Source organism: Phascolarctos cinereus, unplaced genomic scaffold (assembly GCF_003287225.1).
Source record: "Phascolarctos cinereus isolate Bilbo 61053 unplaced genomic scaffold, phaCin_HiC Scaffold_5;HRSCAF=322, whole genome shotgun sequence".
Taxonomy (NCBI): Eukaryota; Metazoa; Chordata; class Mammalia; order Diprotodontia; family Phascolarctidae; genus Phascolarctos; species Phascolarctos cinereus.
Genome location: NW_027555958.1, coordinates 224372867 through 224391469, shown reverse-complemented (window position 1 = coordinate 224391469; position 18603 = coordinate 224372867).

The following is an 18603-nucleotide window of genomic DNA, read 5'->3' as shown; positions in this document are numbered from 1 at the left end:
AAAGAAGGAAGGAAGGAAGGAAGGAAGGAAGGAAGGAAGGAAGGGAGGAAGGAAGGGAGAGAGGAAGGAGGGAGGAAGGAAGGAAGGGAGGAGGAAGGAAGGGAGGAGGAAGAAGGAGGAGGAAGATAGGAAGAGGAGAAGGAGGAAGGAAGAAAGAAGAGAGGAAGGAGGAAGGAGGGGGAGGAAGGAAGGAAGGAAGGAGGAAGGAGAAGAAGGAAGGAAGGGAGGAAGGAAGGGAGAGAGGAAGGGAGAGAGGAAGGGAGGAAGGAAGGAAGGGAGGGAGGAAGAAAAGGAGGAGGAAGATAGGGAAGGAGGGAAGAAGGAAGGAAGGAAAGAAAGAAGGAAGAAGGGAAGGAAGGAAGGAGGGAAGGAAGGAAGGAAGGAAGGAAGGAAGGAAGGAAGGAAGGAAGGAAGGAAGGATTTGTTAAGAACCTACTATATACCAGGCATTGTACAAAGTGCTTTACAAATTTATCTTATTTGTTACTTACAACCACCCTGGGAGATAGGTGCTATTATTATCATTCCTATTTTGCAGTTGAGGAAACTGAGGCAGACAAAAGTTAAATTACTTGCCTAGGGCTACACAGCTATTAAGTATCTGAGGCCAGATTTAAACTCAGATCTTCCTGACTCTGGGCCCAGCACTCTATGTGCTGTTCCACTTAGCTGTTTCTAGGTATATGTTCATATACTTATAAGTATTTTCATAATATACAAAATAAGTAGAAAATCTATGGGGTAGGGTGGTGAGGAGCAGGTCACTAGCAGTTGTGTGAGCAGGAAAAAACTTCATGTAGTGGTATTTGAGCTAAGACTTAAAGGAAAACAAGGTTCCTAAGAGAGCAAAGGTAAGGAGGAAGTGCTTCCAGGAATGGGGAGCAGTTGTTTCCAAGGCGCAGAGAATGAACCGTGGAACCACAGGGAGGCGCATGTTGCTAGACTGCAGGGGATGAGAAAGACAGTACAGTGCTAGGTTGTGAAGAGATTTAAATGTCAGAAAAAGTTCTGTTTGAACCTAGAAGCAATAAGCAGCCACTTGAATGACACTATCAGACCCGAGCTTTAGGAAAACCACCTTTGGCGACTATATGGAGGATGGATTAGGGTGAGAAGAGAACGGAGGCAAGCCAACCAAATAGGTTCTCATATTCACACAAGTGAGAGGGGATGAGGGACTGAAGTAGGCTGGTGGCCGTGCGAATGCAGAAGAGCAGATGTTTAGGAGAGGTATTGTAGAGATGGAAACATGAGAATTAATAATTGATTGGATATGTGAGGTGAGTGCATTGAGGCACTAAGGATAATACCAAGGTTGCTGATTTCACTTGATCAGTCTGATGCCCACTTGCTGTTCCACACATTGGACACTCCAACCTCCACGCTTTGTTATGAATTATAGGGAAAGGTATCAAAGTTCAATGGAAAATGCATAATATTTGAAGTCAGAGAAACCCAGGCTTTGCCATTTAATTTCTGTGTGACTGTCAGTCATCTTACCTTTCTTCTTCCTTCCTTCTTCCTTCCTTCCTTTTTCTTCCTTCCTTCCTTTCTTTCTTTCTTTCTTTCTTTCTTTCTTTCTTTCTTTCTTTCTTTCTTTCTTTCTTTCTTTCTTTCTTTCTTTCTTTCTCTCCTTTCTGGAGGTAATCAGGGTTAAGTGACTTGCCCAGGGTCATACACCTAGTAAGTGCCTAAGGCTGGATTAGAGTTCAGGTCCTCCTGATTCCATAACCAGTTCTCTATCCACTGTGCCACCTAGCTGCCCCTCTATGTCTCAATTTCATCTGTAAATTGCACTTAGGGTAGGAGATTATTTTTAAGGTCCCTTCCAACCCTAGTTCTATGAGCCTATTACAGGAAGTGACCTTCGAGATGACCTGGTCCAACCTCTTCATCTGATAGATGAAGAAACCAAAGTTAATAAATCTTAAATAACCCAATGTCACACAGGAAGTTACTGGCAGAGCTGGGACTAGAGCCTGAATCGTCTAATTCCCAGATCTGTGACTCCTGACTCATGCTTTTCCCACTCTCTCTTACCCTAGTCCTGATGTCCAATCCCTTCTCCTGCCTTCTTGGGCTCATTCCCTTCATAACCTTTACCAGAGATTAGTCATTAGCTGCATGGAGGTGGTCACTTACCAATTCCGAATAGTGAATAGTCTCTAAAGGAGTCAACCCTATTGTATGATGTAAGAGCCCTGCCTTCTCCCAGAATATCTACCCAACAACTCTGCCTAAAATTCCAGATGTTTGAATCACTCCTTAAGATAACTGTTCCAGAAGGCCCAAGTTAAGATGCTCCTTTGTTATCCAGTGGCATAATAATACAAATCACCACACTTTACTGTCTACTCATTGGCTATTACATTCATCTCCATACCACCAGAATCCTGGATTCTGCTTTTTGGTCAGTTGGGTGAGCTTTCACTCGTGTGGTGTATGGAGAGTGGGAGTTGGGTAAGATGTCTGGCAACATAAATGAAGATGGCCGAGAAATGTCATGAATATTCTGAGCCCTGGAAAGATAAAGCAAATGAACTGATTCCAGCACACACCTGGCCTTACCCTCTTGGTGAACCAGTGCTGGCACCTTCCATGGGCCAGAGCTTTTTGTTTTTCCAAACACCTTCCTCTCTTCTTGTTCATTGGAACTTTTCCCTCTACTTCAATGCCCAAAGTTTCCTGGTTAAACCAGTTCACAATGTTGACATCCACCATATCTACAGGGTGTACCTTTTGTGCATATAGACTGGGAATGTTCTGTGATGGTTTTTGTAACTGCTGCTTGCATGAGCTAATGCTGATAGGATGGCTCTTCTTTCCAGATGTTGGATCCCAGGTGTACAATTTTCACTCATTATCCCCCTCCCCCTTCTGGCAGAAGATACTTCCTGTATCCTGTCTCTGGTCAGCACTGGAATTTCCAACCATTCTAACTTGTAACATGAGGAAAGAAGTCTTTGGAATTGTAAAAATTCTTGCTTATTATTCAGTCTCCTCAAAAATCTAAACCTTACACATTAAAACAAACAAACAAACAAACAAACAAACCAAAGAATCCATGTAAACAAAAATAGAATTAGGACTATAACTAACTCTTCACAGGGCACATCCACCCTTAGCCACAATCTTCTAATCATTCAAACAACAAAAATCAGTCAACAAACATACAATAGCACCTGTTATGTGCTGGGGCAGTTAGATGGCGCAGCGGATAGAATGCCAAGCCTGGAGTCAGGAAGATTCATCTTCCTGAGTGCAAATCTGGTCTCAGACACTTACTAGCTGTGTGACCCTGGGCAAATCATTTAACCTTGTTTGCCTCAGTTTCCTCATCTGTAAATGAGCTGGAGAAGGAAATGGCAAACCCCTCCAGTATCTTTGCCAAGAAAACCACTAAGGGGATCACGACAAGTTGGACATGGCTAAAATGACTGAACAACAGCAAAATGTTTTAGGAATACAAATACAAGCAAAAAGATAGTCCCTATTGAATCTCCCATCTGTAGCTTTTAGGCCTCACATAACTTTTAAGAAATGAATACCTGCTGACCAGTTTGGAGAGCTGCCATGTCTCAGCTGCCTCCTGACTCCGATCTCATGATCAGCTTCTCTTATTAGTGGGTTCTTTCTAGAACCTCTCATATAAAAGCTACAAATAGATATTCTTCTGTCCCTTTTGTAGGGTGAGAAGTCTGAATCCCAATAACGTGTTTGTGATGAAGAAAGCATTTTGTAAACCTTAAATCAATATATAAATAGATGTAAGTTATTCTTTCTTGTCTCTGCAGCATGGCATATAGTATCATAAATGTGGGACTTGGAGTTGTAGGACTCAGTTCAAGTTCCAGATACATGGACAACCTTGTGCATAGGTGCAAATGAGAGGACTGGGCAAACCGATCTATCTTCTGTTAGGATTTAAACTTGCAGAGGTGGGGAATCTGCAGCCTCACATGTGTGAGAACATTTGTTCTGTGAAGTTTGGATTCAGTCAAAAGGCTGCACTTGAGGACCTAGAGGGTCACATATGGCCTCAAGGCCGAAGTTTCTCCACCCCTGATTTAGAGTCTGCTGACTCTGAATTCAATGATACTCGAATCATTGTGTCAGCACAATGCCTAATACATGATAGACAGTAAATGGTTGGGCAGCTAGGTGGTGCAGTGGAGAGAGCACTGACCCTGGAGTCAGGAAGATCTGAGTTCAAATCTGGCCTCACTTATTAGCCATCTGACCTTGGGCAAGTCACTTAACCCTGCTTGCCTCAATTTCCTCATCTGTAAAATGAGCTGGAAAAGGAAACGGCAAACCAGTCCAGTATCTTTGCCAATAAAACCTCAAATGGTGTCATGGAGAGTCAGACATGACTGAAACAACTGAACAACACAATAAAAAATGGTTGTTGAATGTCAAGGCACAGGCTCCCTAAGTCCATGCTCCAGGAGATATAAACACTGACTAAAAAAAATAATTCTTTGTTTCTAAAGGCAATCAGGCAGGTGGCCTAAAAGGAATTTAATGTGTTCTGTTTTTCATTCTCAATCCCTTTTGTTTAGTGTTTCTGGCACTCTATGTCTGTGCTATAGACCAGAGCTCTAGCAAGCTCCCAGTGAAGTGGAGAAGCTGGAATTCCTGGTAGGGTGAGAGATTGGACTGAATGGTTATAGAAAATAATATGAGATGTCCCAAGAGTCTTAGACTTTAAGATACTAAAGTTAAAAACTGCACTAAAACTTGGATCGCAAAAGTTTTTTATTACAAGCTTAGCTACCATGTATTTGTGACATTGACTTTATAGAGCATTTCCTAGCCTGAAGTCAATACTTACTAGCTGTACAACCATGAGATTCAGTTTCCTTATCTAATATAATAAAAAGAGGAGACAGGATCATCTCTAAGGGCTCTTGCTCCATACATCCTATGATACTACAAGGTATTGATTTGCCTTGGAGTCTTAGAAAATATATAAAGAGGGAAAAGTAGAGTCCACATTTGAACCTAGGTTCTTAACCTCAGCTGTCCTCATTCTAGTCAAGTGACAATGATGATGATGAAAATAATAGCTAGCATTTATATAGCGCTTTAAGGTGTACAAAGTGCTTTATAAATACTATCTCATGTAATCCTCATAACAACCCTGGGAGGTGGGTGCTATTATTATTCCCATTTTTATAGATAAGGAAACTGAGCCAGAAGAGGCTACCTGGCTTGCCTCAGCATCACAAACCTACTAAGTGTTTGAGGCAAGATTTGATCTCATCTTCCTAGTACAGCACTTTAACCACTACACCACTAATTAGATTGTTTGTTAATCCCATTAAATGTCCCATGTTTTTACATATAAGGGACTGGTACATACTCAGAGGTTGGTGTGCTTGGCCGATGTAAATTCCCACATGGGAAAGGCCGGAGATGCTGCTTCCAGGAGAATCATGATGATATGTAGTAGATTACATGTAATGTCAAAATGTAATTTCAGGATAACTGTGTCTTGCTATCCCAGCATATAGGTCTTGCAGCCATCTTAGTATTGATGCACCAAAGAGCAAGGTGTAACCTTAGGAAGTGACCTTTAAGATCCAGCCCAATAGTAGCTGATTCAAGGATTCAGCCTAGTCATGCCATTTCTGGATATGAGCTTTATGGGACAATATTATATAGAAACTGATGGTGAACTCCACTCTCCCCAGAGTCCAAGGTGGAATAAAGGAGAGTGTGCCACCTGGACACTGAGGGGAAATGTTTGTTCTCTTGTTCTTGTGGAAGCTTCAAGGCAAATATTCTTTTGTAAAAGCTAATTGATGTTAAGTAGTTAAATGGAACTGAGTCCCTAGTCATTTGCACCTAACAGTAGGGAAATAGTACATGGGGACTTGAGCTGATAGTATTAAAGAGAGATTCCCCAAAACTATGAGGGTAACCTTAGCATCTGGAAGGGTTATATAACTGGGCTGGTTATGTAAGAGTGAGTTGGAGTGTATCTACTACAAATATTTTAAATAGAATAAGAGTTAGAGGTTGCTGTAACATGTAAGTCATTATCAATGCCTGCATATAAGTCCTTTGTGTTTTAAGCATTTCTTTTTTTTTTTTTGGAGGAAACAAATAACTGTTCTACACTTGATCTACATTGTACATTAAGCATCTTTCTTTTCACTTTTGGAGGAGACGCTTTAGGTGAGGTAAAAAAGTTTATTTAAGGGCACTTAAAGGAAGCATAAAGAGCCAGAGGCTTTGATTGTACTGAATTAAAAAAAAAGTTTTACAGAAACTCATCCAATATAATTTAAGACTAAAGGGGAAACAATTAACTGAGGGAAAAAAAAAACTTTGCAGAAAATTTCTTTGATAAAAGTCATATATAATTCAAATGAATAAGAATAAAGGCTATTCCACAAATGATAAATGGTCTAAGGACATGAACTGGCAGTTCTTAAGGAAAGAAACCCAGGCTATCTATAACCATATTTTATATGCTCCAAATGACTTGTAATTAGAGAAATGAAAATGAAAGCAATTATGAGGTTCCACCTCACATCCATCAGATTGGAAAAGATGACAAAAAATAAAAGAAAATGACAAGTGTTGGAGAGATTGCAGGAAAACAGGAACACCAATGCTCTGTTGGTGGAGCTATGAAAGGATTAACCATTCTTGGAAAGCAATAGAGAACTGTACATCAAAAGTTACTCAACATTAACCTTTGACCTAGCTATATTGCTGAAAGTGTATGTTTCAAAAAGATCAAAAAAAAGAGGAGAGGATACTATATATGCATAAAATATTTATAGTAGCTTTTTTTTTGGTGGCAAAAAAACCCCAACAACTGGAAACTAAAGGGATGTCCACCAATTGGAGAATGGCTTAACAAACTGCGGTATATGAATGTAATAGAATACTATTGTACTGTAAGAAATGAGGAAAAGGGTACAAGTGCAAAGAGTTCAGAGACATAGAAAGACTTTATAAACCACTACTGAGAGAATTAAACAGAATAATTTATACTGTAACATCAATACTATAAAAATGAGTAATTTAAAAGACTTAAGAACTCTGATCAACTAAATGATTCACTATGATTCTAGAAGACCAATTAAAAAAGAAAAATATTACACCCCACCCTCTCATGACAAAGACATAATGGATTACTATGCAGAATAAAAAAATTAATTTTTGGACTTTACCAATATGGGAATAGTTTTGCTTCACTGTGCTTAAGGATTCTGCATTCCTTTCTTTCTTCTTTTCTCTCTTCCTTTCTTGCTTCCTTTTCAGTAAGCATGGGCAGGGAAGAGGGCAAAAAAAATGAATGTTCGATAAGTTTGAAGAAAATAACAATAAAAAAATGTTTAAAGCCCAAGAATATGAGAAAGAGCCTGACTCCTTTCTTTAGAGAAGAGGCTCCCCGAGGACTAAACCTACATGAACCTTTATCTATGGACCCATAAGTCCATTTTTCCAGGTGAAAAATTTTAACCCAAAATGATAACCAAAAAAGAAAGAGAGACAGACTCAGTGGAGCTAATGAAACAATAATTAGAAACCACTGGTCTAAGATCTGACCTGAAGAAGTAATCTGAGGAGGTAGAGCAAATAAGAACGATCAAAGTTTTCAGAGCCAAATTATATGAAATTGCCCCCCCCAAAAAAATAGAACCTAAATGTTCAACTATAAGGGAATGGTGAAATAAATTGTGGTACATTAATGTAGTGGAATATTGTAATGAAATTAAGACTGATATGTAGGAGGGATTCAGAGAAATGGGAGGATCCTTTTGAAATAACATGGGAATCAAGTATGCATAAGCCATAATCAATAAAAAAAAAATTGAATGAGAATGAATTAATAAAGAATCCTGATGGAGGTTTAGAAGGAAGAATTATGGGGCAGCTACATGGCGCTGTGGATAGAGTATTGACCCTGGATTCAGGAGGACTTGAGTTCAAATCCGGCCTCAGACACAACACTTACTAGCTGCATGACCCTGGGCAAGTCACTTAACCCCATTGCATAGCCAAAAAAAAAAAAGGAGGAAGAATTATGTACTAGGTACTGTGTTAAGTACTGCAGGTGCAAGTACAACCCTTGCTGGCAATGAGTTTACATTCTGGTAGGGAAGACAACAAGAATATAAAAAATATGCAGCATAAATATGAAGCTGACAAATACAAAGGTATTCCAAGTAGTTAGTTACAACATGGTTTGGGAGAAGAGGCATTGGCAGTTGGAGAGATCAGGAAAGGCTTCATTCAGATGATGCTTGAACTGTGTCATAAAGGAAGAGAGGGAGAGGTAAGAAAACAGTGCATTCCTGGCATGTATTATGGCCAGTATGAAGACAGAGAAGGGATATGAACTGTGTATGGAACAGAGAGAAGACCAGTTTGGTTGGATCACAGAGTAAGGGATAGGGAGTAATGTTCAATGAGGCTGATAGAGTAGGTTAAGGCCAGACTGTGAGGAGCTTTAAAAACTGAGGAGTGTATATTTTATCTTAGGCAACAGAGACTGGCAATAGGAAGCCATTGGCATCAGTTAAGTAGGAGTATCATGTGGTCAGATCCATGATTAAGGAAAATTACTTTGGCAGTGAAATATAAGACAGATACTCTGTGGGGACAGTTTTGAGACAGAGAGATTAATTATGAAGCCGTTATAATAATCTGGGCAAGAGGTAGTTGCCCTAAACTAAGGGGGTAGCTGTGTGATTGGAGAGAAGGGTCGGATGTGAAAGATGTTGTGAAGATAGAAATGGCAAGATTTGGCACGTAGATCTGTAGGATGAGGGAGAATGAGTCCAGGATAATGACAAGGTTATAAATCTAGGAGATTGGAAGGATCACAGTGAATTTCACAGAAAGAGGGAAGCTTGGAGGAGTGAGGTAGTTAGGGGGGAAGATAATGAATTTAGTATTAGATACATTAAGTCTGAGATGTCTCTGAAACTTCTGCTTCGAAATATCCAGTAGGCAATTGCTGATGCAAAACTGAAGCTCAGGAGAGAAACTGAGGCTGTATAATATTTTACGTACTGAAATAATGAAAATATAGTTACTGCTCACATTCATCTATCATCCTTTCTTATAAAATTTAAAATTTTACAAAACTAATCCAATGCTACCTTTTTACCAGCCACTGTTATTAAGTCCAGTTTGTTGACTAAGGTACTTTCTGAGCTCTTTTGTTCTCATTGTTGTGGCATTTAATTTACAATGATTAAACTTTTGGATAAAATTATTGTGGTACATGTTAAAGTCATTCCTGTTATCCATTTGACATTTTTGATTGTCAATTAATCACTTGTTAAAATAATTTAATGTTTCAATATTACTCTTTCTTCTTTTCCTTTTAATTAATCCTGATTTTAGGTGGGATGAGTTGATGGTCTGACTGAATATGTGCAGCTAGTTCAGCAAAACCCACAACATTTATAGTGAGTTCTTTTTTTCCTGTCTGTAGCACATATAGACACTATTCTCACTTCCACTAATGGGTTGGATCCCCAGAGCAGATCTCTCTTATTCAGTCAATAAGCATTTATTCAGTGCTCGCTATGTGTCAGGCACTATGCTAAGCTTTCAGGATACAAAGAAAGGCAAAAGACAGTTCCTGACCCCAAATAGCTCACAATCTAATGGGGAATACAACATGCAAACAGCTATGTACAAAAAACTCATATAAAAGAATAAATAGGAAATAATCAATAGAGGGAAGGCACTAGAATTAAGGGGGAACTGGGAAACATTTCATGTGGAGGATGAGATTTTAGTTGGAACTTGAAGGAAGCCAGTGAAGCCAGGAGGCAGAAATGAGGAGGGAGAGTATTCCAAGCATGGGAGACAGTAAGAGAAAATGCTTGGGGTTAAGAAATGGAGTGTTCAAATGCCAGCGTTACTGAATCAAAGAGTACATGATGAGATATAAGGTATAAGAAGACATAAATGGGGGGGGCAGGCAGGTAGGTTATGAAGGGCTTTGCATCCCAGATAGAGGATTTCATAGTTGATCCTGGTGGCAATAGGGAACGATTGGAGTTTATTGAGTTGGCGGGGGGTTATACAATCATACCTGTGCTTTAGGAAAATCACTTTAGTGACTAAATAGAGGATTGCCTGCATTGGAAGAGACATAAAGCAGGCAGACTCACCAGCAGGTGATTGGAATGATCCAGGCATGATGTGATGAGAGCCAGTACTAGAACAGTGGCAGCATCAGAAGAGAAAAAGGGACATAGTGGACAGATTTTGCAATGGTGAAATCAACAGATCATGGCAACAGATTAAGGGTATGGGGAGGTAAGAATGGTGAGGGTTTGAGGATGATACCTAGGTTGTGAGCCTGGGCACTAAAAGGATGGTGGTACCCTCAAAACTTAGGGAAACCCCAAAAGGTTGGTGACTATTCCTCCTTCATCAGTATTAATCACCAGTTATCATCTCCTTAATATCAGTCAACAGTTAAGATCTTCCCAATATCAGATAACCCCCCATTATCGTTATCAGGTAATCTCCAATATAATTAAAGAATTAACACAAACTACCTTCTACAAAGGGATATAAGAAAATATAGCAAGGACTGGACTACAAAAATTCCTCTAAAACTTAGAGCCTACTCCCTTCTATCACCTAGTCTACCTAAGTCACTGTGAAGAATGGACTCATTCTTAGAGTGGTTACTAAGAATATTTTCCCCACCAAGTCTTAGTCAATGAACATGTTGTTCCCTTGATTTTAGGACTGATTTTTGTGGTTGCTGGGTTGACTCACACAAATTGATACTCAGAGTTATCTCCTCACTGGGATTAGCGCTATGTCTATCTTTAGACTGTGCCACAGACTCCAACTGCTGAAACTCTTGTCACTTTTCTGATTTTTCAAAGCTCAAAAAGTCATGACCTGGACTGTTCCACCTCTGACAGGCAACTAAGATCAGGAAAGAAAAAAACAGCAAAGACAGAAGCATTGGTACCATGTGTTTATGACACATGGTGGCCCAGAGAGAGGTACCTGGTGATAGTAGACAATTGCTAATATCACTCTCTTTCTCCCCATCCAGAAACATATAGCATTTCTTTGTCCTTATGTGAACACCACCGAGGAGAAAGAGAGGGGCAAGTCCCACCATTAGAGGCTTTTGTATGGGCTTTCGATTCTAGCACAGAAGCCAATCAAAAGGCTTCTCCTCATTATGCAGTAAATATACAGTACAGAAAACAGTCACAGAATATCAATGCATGATCTGAAGCAGAAGGCAAGGCTCTCCATTACATATCCCTAGAAGCCAGCTTGCCAAGTCTCCAAAAAGTTGGCAAGAGGCAGAACTCATTGGCCCTAAGGACTGAGTCTTCATTGGCTAGTCCCCCATTACATGTCTGTTAAAATATAATCAATTTCCATTTTTATGATTTTATTTGATTCTTGTCATATCTAGAGCTTGCCAATTCTTTTCCTGAAAGTGTTGATGATGTAGACATGAGGCATCTATCTAATCTGCAAGTCTTTGGCTTCTCTCATGCCTTCTTCCTTTGCCATACTTTCCCATACAGAAATAAGTAGAGGTTAAAAACAGTTTAAGGAAAGCTTAGAAACTTCGCAACTAAGCAAAGTTACCCAAGGGCAATTTAAAGACAAATATGTAAAGAAGACAACAAAAAAAGTGAAAAGATTTTTTAAAAAGTGTAATAATATTTTTTCTCTCCATCAAGAACAGTAGAAAAATCACTGATTCACTATAATTAGAATATTATAGTCCAGGATAGTTGTAGAGATGGCACTAAAAAACAATGAATAAGAAAAGTCATCTAATTTGACCAGGCATATATAGAGAAGATGACGCAATTATGAGGGCATTGAAGGATAAATATGCAAGTTACTTTAAGGAGGGGAAGATACCAAAGCCATGGGTGAAAAAAACTATGACTTTATTATTAATAAAATAGGATTGATAATGACTGAGTTTTATACCTACTCTCCATTTATGTAAATCTCTTTTAAGTTTCATCAATAAATGCATTAAGGACATCCTTGATTAGGGTATACTAATAGGGAACAAGCAGGCTTTCACATGAGACCCTCAACAATGGGTCACATCTTTTCCATTTCACAATTAGCTAAAAAGAATATAAGTCCTCACTATGTTTAACTGTTTGTTGATTATCAAAAAAGCATTTCATTCAGTAGAACAAAATGTTGCCCTACAACCTTTTACAATAAGGTATCTCCCATCCATACATCAAAATCATTCAAGATTCCTTGAAAGATATAACAGAAACAATCCTGTTCAATGATCTTCTCATCATAAAAAAATTAGGCAAGTCATAAAATAGGGAGATGTGTGCCTACAAACTCATTTGACATTGTGGGAGGAGATATAGTATAAAGCCCAAGATGGTGAAAGATTTCCTGTAAATAGTGAAGTCCTCTAGATGCTATTGCTTGCAGAAGACATTGAGTTGACTGCATCAAATATCAAATATCACAAAGGTCCTTAAAGGAAATTTGTAAAAAGTCAAAGGACTATGGCCTGATCATCCACTCAAGAAAGACTAAGTAGATGAAAAATTGCTCAGATTACAGCATGCATTTGAATGAACAAATTATAGAGCTTGTCTATTAGTATGTATATCTGGGACAGACATTACATACGAATAATTAGTTGGGACCAGAATTGAAACAGAGGAGGGATATGGGCTGGATTGTCTTCACGAAATCTCAAAGTTCCTTTAACAACTCCAAACTTCCCATAAAAGCAAAGGCCCATTTTAAAACTGTCAGCGTTCTACCAGTGTTGTAATATGGCATTGAAATATGAAAAACAATAGTCTCCAAGGGATTAAAAATAAATATCATTCAAATCTACAAGAATACAAGTCATTCCTTAACTGATAAATGGTCAAGGGACACGAACAGGCAGTTTTCAGATGAAGAAATTAAATCTATCTATTGTCATATGAAAAAAATGCTCTAAATCATTACTGATTAGAGAAATGCAAATTAAAACAAACTCTCAGGTACCGCCTCACACCTATCAGATTGGCTAACATGACAGAAAAGGAAAATGGTAAATGTTGGGAAAAGATGTGAGGAAATGGGGACACTAATGCATTTTTAAAATTTAAATAGTATTTTATTTTTCCCCAATTACATATCAAGAAAAAAATTTTAGCATTCAGTTTTACAAGATTTTGAGTTCTAAATTTTTTCCCCTCCTTTGCTCCCCTCTTCTCTTCTGAAAATGATAGGCAGTTTGATATAGTCTATACATGTGCTATCATGTAAAACATATTTCCATATTTGTCACTGTTGTGGAAGAAGAAACAGATCAAAAGAAAATAAAACCATTAGAAAGAATAAAGTAAGTAAAAAATATACTTTGATCTACATTCTGAATCCATCAGTTCTTTATCTGGATAGGGATAGCATTTTCCTTCATGAATTCTTTGTACTTGTCTTGGATTGTTGTGTTGCTGAGAAAAGCTGAGTCATTCATAGTTGATCATCACACAATGTCGCTAATACCAGGTACAATGTTTTCCTGCTTCTGCTCATTTCACTTTGCATCAGTTTGTACAAATTTTTCCACGTTTTTCTGAAATCTGCCTATTCATCATTTCTTATTGCACAGTAGTATTCCGTTACATTCGTATACCACTGCTTGTTCAGCCATTCCCCAGTTGATGGGCATCCCCTCAAGGTTTCAACTACTTTGCCACCACATAAAGAGCTGCTATAAATATTTTTGCCCACATAGGTCTTTTTCAATTTTTTATGATCTCTTTTGGATACAGACATAGTAGTGGTATTGCTAGATCAAAGGGTATACACAGTTTGGGTGCCCTTTGGGCATAGCTCCAAAATGCTCTCCAGGATGGTTGGATTAGTTCATAACTCCCCCTACATTGCATTAGACACTAATGAATTGTTGATGGAGTTATGAAGTGATCCAACCATTCTAGAGACCAATTTGGAACTATGCCGAAGTGGCTATAAAACTGTGCATACCCTTTGATCCAGCAATACCACTGCTAGGTCTGTATCCCAAATATATCATAAAAAGGGCAAAAGGACCTCTGTGCACAAAAATATTTATGGTAGCACTTTATGTGTTGGCAAAGAATTGGAAATGCCCATCAGTTGTAGAATGGCTGAACAAGTTGTAGAGCATGAATGCAAAGGAATACTATTCTATAAGAAATGATAAGCAGGAGGATTAAAAAAAACTTGGAAAGACTTATATGAACTGACACTGAGCAAATTGAGCAGAACCAGGAGAACATTGTACACAGTAAAAGCAACACTGTACAATTATCAACTATGATTGACTTAAATCTTCTCAGTAATACAATGATTCAAGACAATTCTGAAAGACTCAAGATAGGAAATGCTACACCCATCCAGAGAAAGAACTATGCAGTCTAAATGCAGACCAATGCATGCTATATTCACTTTTTTGTTTGTTTTTTAACTTTCATGGCTTTTCCCTTTTGTTCTGTTTCTTCTTTTATAACACGACTGATGTGGAAATATATTTACATGATTGTACCTGTATAACCTATGTTGGATGGCTTTCCTTCTTGTGGGGGGATGGGAGGGAGGGAGAAAAAGATTGGAAATCAGAATTTTATTTAAAAAATGAATGTTGAAGACTATCTTCACATGTTTTTGGGAAAAAAATTAAATTTTCTTTCCAAAAAATAAATAAATAATATCACACAGAGGGCAATGGAGAGGCAAATGGTAGATATAAGCAGGCTGCCACATATGATTATAACCCCACTCTGCCTGTCATCAACACTACCCTGCCCTTCATGAAGGTCAAGCCACCAATAAGGAAAGAGTCTCACAACAATGGGCTTTGAGATTAGAATTACATAATCAAAGATTAGAAGTAAAAGATGCCACTAAGTAATTCCATGATAAGAAAAGAAGATGGACTGGTAAGAGTGAAGAATGACGGGTAAACAGTAAAATGTTCATCTGGTACCTTTGCAAGAAGGTCAGGAAATTTTCTAGCAGTACATTTGAGCATATACCCTATGGTGAATTTGGAGGGAATTTTCAAATAGATGAGATCAAAGATCTAGTTAAGTTTTTTTTTAATACAGTTACTAAATAAGTGTCTTTATACTTAAGTACAATGTTAGGTTCCTAATAAGATAAATTATATATCATACTTAAGTTATATGTATTATAGATATATAAAAATATATGTAATATGTTTGTTTACATAAATATAAATATATAAAGTAGTTTCTTCTATGTCTTCTTGTGTTTCAATTGTCCACTTTAAAAGTGTACTTTAACTTAATTCGTATGTTGACTTTGAAATAGGCAGCTGCATGGTAGTAAATAGAGTGCTGGACGTGGAATCAGAAAGATTCATCTTCCTGTGTTCAAATTTGACCTCAGACACTTATTAGCTGTGTGACCTTGGGCAAGTCACTTAACCCTGTTTCCCTCAGTTTCCTCACCTGTAAGATGAGCTGAAGAAGGAAATGGCAGACCATTCTAGTATCCGTGCCAAGAAAACCCTAAATGGGGGTCACAGAGTCAGATACAATTGAAAATGACTGAACAACAACAGCAAAGACTTTGAAAAGTCAACCACTAAAACATAAAAAGACACATAGGATAACATTTTAAAGCTATCTTGGAAAAAGAAAAAAAAATGTCACCATTCACAGTGGAAGTTTCTTGTGAGTCATATATTCATTCTATAGTTATTTGCAGAATGGAGAGTCCTGGTCTAAAACCCTGAGAGAGACACAGATAAGAAATCGTCTCTGTCTTCATGGAACTTGTAGTCTAGTAGACACTAAAAAGTTATGATACATACTATTACATGACAACTGTAATAGATAGTTAGAAATAAACAAAACTGGGTTGCATAAAATCTGACATGGGATGTTGTTACTAAGGTTGTGGGGAGGGGACAGGACAGTTGAGATTTCTTAAATGGTTAGAAATACAAAACGCAATGGGGGGAGAGAAGACTTTCCAGGTATAAGAAATAGCTTGAGTAAAGGCTGGATAACACAAGGCATACTCAAGGAAAGTACTTTAGTTTGGTTGGGACATGGAGTGCATGGAAGAGAGACATTGAATCTACTTTGAGACCATCCAGGAGTTGGCCATTGCTAATTACGGCTGGTCATTACAATGTGTCCATACTTCTAAGCCGCAAGGCATTTAAACTTGCTTCACAGCAGTTTAAATGAATAGAACTTTCTTACCAGATCCTGAATGTGAAACACAGAAAGTGTTTGTAGACCACATTTGTAATGACATGGGAAATGTGGGTAAGTTAAACTCCATTGTAGGAAAAGGAATGTGTCCTCTATATGACAATGTCTGGCAGCAATACAAGACTTATTTTTCTTCTTGTTTTGTTCTCAATGAAATTGCTGAGATATCATTTGCTTTTCATACACAGTAAGCAAGGTTATGTCCAGAGCAATGCGTAGAAGAAGACATCATATAGAGTAAAGAGAACAGAACCAAGAGAACAATTTATACAATAGCCACCGTAATGTAAAAGAAGATAGCATTGAAAGACTTTAGAACTCTAATTGAAACAATGTCTAATGGTCACTTCAGAATATTGACAGGGAAGCATTGCTCCTGCTTTTTAGAAAAGAGGAGGCAGATTATAGGTACTTAATGAGACATATATTTTCAGACACAACCAAAAAGACTTGTTTTTCTTGACTATACTACTTTGTTATAAAGGAAGGTTCTATTGAAGGAGGGGAAAGTGATTAGGAAGTAAAAGTGGCATAAAAATGCTCAAAGAAAATAAACATAATATAAAATGATAAATGAAAAATGTACAAGAGAGAGAGAAAGGGTAGCAGTTAAGAATGGTTTTATGAAGAAGGTGACATTTGAGTTGGGTCTTAAAAGATCAGTAAGCCTTCAATAGGAAGAAATGGGAAAAGATAGATCCAAGGACATTGGGGCAACTAGATGGCACAGCGGATAAAGTGCCAGGCCTGGAGTCAGGAAGACTCATCATCCTGAGTTCAATTCTAACCTCAGACACTTACTAGCTGTGTGACCCTGGGCAAGTCACTTCACCCTGCTTGTCTCAGTTCCTCATGTATAAAATGAGCTGGAGAAGGAAATGGCAAAACACTCCAGTATCTTTACCAAGAAAACCTCAAATGGAATCACAGAGATTCAGACACGACTGGAACAAATGAACAACAAAGAATTACATGGCCAAAAGCATGGAGATGGGTTAGCATAGGATACCACAGGGTATCATTTGGTTTGACTTCAGCATAGTGCTCATAAAGCAAATGATCTGAAATAAGCCTAGAAAAGGAGTGTAGAACCAGGTTTTAAAGGTTCTTGAATGCCAGGCTAAGGAATTAGAACTTAAATCATCAGGCAATTGGAAGCCATTTAATGGTGTTGAGCAGAGGAGTGGCATGACCCAATCTGTGCATAGAGAGAGTATCTAGACCTGGGATTTCATTGGTTTAGAGGACTATCTGACAAAGAAACTCCTTTTACCAGTGCAGCTAGGCATCATCTCTGAAATTTAGAGTTTTAGAATTACCTAGAACATTGAGATTTAAGTGGCTTGCCCAGGATCGTGCAGCCAACATAAGTCAGAGGGCTTGAATCCAAGTCTTGCCATCTCTGAGGTCAGCTATCTGTCCACTGCACCATACTGCCTCTCAAGCCTAGAAAAGAAGGAAAGAATAAGGCATTGAGTAAGTACTTATTGTGTGTCAGGCTAAATGTTTTACAAATATTATCTCATCTGAGCCTCACAACAATCATGAGATGTAAAGCTACTACTATACCTGTTTTATGGTTGAGGAATCTGAGGCAGACAGAGGTAAAGTGACTTACCCAGAGTTACACAGCTGGTGTCTGAAGCTGAATTTGAACTCAGGTCTTCCTGACTCCAGGCCCAGAGCTCTATCCACTATGCTTGGTTGCCTCTGTTCCTCTTAGCCTAGACACTAGAAAGATTAATCTGTCGCTGGCATTAAGGGTGAATTGGAAGGGACGGAGAAAAGAGGAAAGAAAATAGGTGAGGAGACTATTGTTATAGTCCAAGTGGATAGGTGGTAATGAGGATAGGAACAGTGACTCTAAGGAATAGTGAGGATGGGACAGATGGGAGAGATATCAAAGGTAGAATCAAAAGCATCTAACATCTGACTTGCAGAAAGGGTAGGTGAAAGAACAAGGGAGATTCAAAGGTGACATCAAGGTTTCAAACACTGATGACTGAGTAGTTTCTGACAGAAATAGAGTAGTTAGAAAGGGGAGCACACTTGTCTTGAAAGATAATAAATTTGTCAACAATCATGCTCACTTGTGGGTGTTGGCGGGACAACTAGGTACAGATAAAGATATAGGTCTGGAGCTCTTGAGAAAGGTGAAGGCAGGAAGGATGGGATCTTACTCTCTACCATGAACCCTGTGATCCAGTGACACTCACCTGTTTGCTCTTCCTCACACAAGACACTCCATCTCCCATGACTGCATTTTCATCTGCTGTTCCCTTTTCAGGAATTCTCTCCTCCTTTGCCTCTACCTCCTGGCTTCCCTGACTTCCTTCACTCCTGTATAAATTCC